The sequence below is a fragment of the Mauremys reevesii genome, linkage group 4 (genome assembly GCF_016161935.1).
Source record: "Mauremys reevesii isolate NIE-2019 linkage group 4, ASM1616193v1, whole genome shotgun sequence".
Lineage (NCBI taxonomy): Eukaryota > Metazoa > Chordata > Testudines > Geoemydidae > Mauremys > Mauremys reevesii.
Genome location: NC_052626.1, coordinates 118435296 through 118437475, shown reverse-complemented (window position 1 = coordinate 118437475; position 2180 = coordinate 118435296).

Genomic DNA, 2180 nt, shown 5'->3' with positions numbered 1-2180 from the left:
GGTGATGGCCCATTCCTTTCTGTAGCAGCAGCGCCTGCCCTGCCCACCTTGTTCTCACAGCACAGAACAGTGTTGTTTCCTCCCTCCCTCTCCCTGCCCGGGGTGTTTCTGGCTTTGGAGTTGCTGTGCCTGGCTGTATCCTCTCCCCCTGCCCCCACCCCCAGAGGATCTCCGAGCACCTCATTTCAGTTGTTGGTGAATGAATTGTCCCCACCCCAGGAAGCGGGGTCAGGTAATGTCCAGATTCCTGCATGGAAAGGGGAAACTGAGGCACCCAGCGCTGATGGTCATACGGCACGTCAGTGCAGAGCTGGCACTAGCTCCAAGCTCCAGAGCTGAGGTTTCAGCCCTGGCCCATGCCTCCTCAAACAGTGCACCTGGGTGTGCCCAGTTACCAGGGCCATGTGCTACAGCAAGAGGGGACAGGGCAACCACTGAAGTGAGCAGCAGAGTTTCCAGTGGAGCACAGGAGCCAGGAAAGCCATTGGCTGTGCTCATCTGCCTCCCCCACCTTGCCACAGCTCAGCTCTGGCTCTCTGCCAAGACCCTGACTAGAGCGCACGGAAGCTGGTGACAGATGGGAGGAATGGGGTGGCACATGGAAAGATCTACATCTATCTGAGCTTGGCTAAGGGCTACTGGGGCCACACACATATGCTCCAGCAGCTGTAATGGCTACTTCACTGTAAGCACAACACCGGCTCCTGCCACCTGATGGTGAACGGGCTCGAACTCTTCCTGCTGTCCCAGCTGGGGTCTCCCCATGCAGCTTTTGGGTCGGGTAGTACTGAGGAGGGATCTTTCTTCCTTTGTGTTCTCCAGCTCCTCCTAGCAGGGGTGTCCTCTCTGTGCCTGCAGGTTGCTCCTGGGCTGGGGACCCCCCCCCACACTCTTTGATTCCCCCTTCCTGGGGGGGGGAGAGCCTGGCTCCCCTGGTGTGTTTGCTCAGTACTGCCTCTGCTGTGAGAGAGCTCCCCTAGAATGTCAGGGCTATGAATTCTCAGAGCAGCAACTCAGCAGGTCTGGGGAGGGGAAGGGATGTGGAGGGAGGCAAGGTATGGGGGAGTCTGCATACACTGAGGCGGGGTAGAGAGGAGGGGGCAGGGGTTGTGAGTGGGAGGCACTGGGGTGAAAGAGCAGAATGAGGTCATGGCTCAGCTTCATAGTGAGATCCAGTGGGCTGTGGAGGCCAATTCCCTACACTAGTGGAGTTCAGCCCCTGCAGAGGAGCACACAGGGCCAGTCTTGCCCTGGTAGGGGCAGGTGACTTGGGGGCTCATTGCTCCCCACCATGATGACACCCCGTCAGCCCTTCAGGGCTACCACGGAGACATTTTATGCTACATAGCTCCTTTGCTGGGGTTTTATTTATTCCTCAGCCCTAGCCTGTTACACCAAGTGTTTCAGGCTTTGCACCTCCTCAAAGACAGTCGTTACCTGCCCTCTCTTAGGGCTCATGGTTACTTTAACTCCATGCCTTTGCCCTCTCCAGCCCTACCTTGCTGAAGGGATCATGCTGCTCCTCACAGCTCAGTATGGTTTATTCTTGCCTTGTGGGGCCTAGCTTTGTGCAGAGGGGCTAGCAGGCCCTTTTTCCTCTGGGTAGAGCCTTTCCCCAGGCTCTCTTCAAGCTCTCCCTGGGCTCCCCTTCTCCTCCCTAGGTATAGTCCTGAGCAGGTGGCACCTGTTTAGTCTTCAGGGACATTTAAGGGGCCAGATCCCTGAGATAAAGGGCCTGGAGCAGGTGTCTTCCGTATCTCACTGTCACTTGAATCAAGGGCAGGGGGGGAGAAGTGCTGAGGCCAGGCAGAGGTCTCCTTCCACAGATCCTAAGCTGGTTATTCCAGCCCAATGTACCAGCCTGAATGCCACCGGAGAAACAGACTCAGCCAATGTGCCCTGGGAGAGCAGGAGCTGGCACCAACCCAGCTGCACAGGCCACGTAGCACTGCTGGAGGGATTGTCCCAGGCTAAGGGCCATCCCCACTCCACCCCACCCAGCTGGCAAGAAACAGGGCAAGGCACTGCCAGCATGTGGTGTGCATTGTCATGAATCCAACCAGGCAAGGTCTGGTTCCTGGAGCATGGACCAGCAAGGGACCAGCTAGACGATGCCACAGGCTGGGGGAAGGGCCAGAGCTGAGCAGAGTCCAGGAACAGGCTGAAAGGGACCTAGGAGT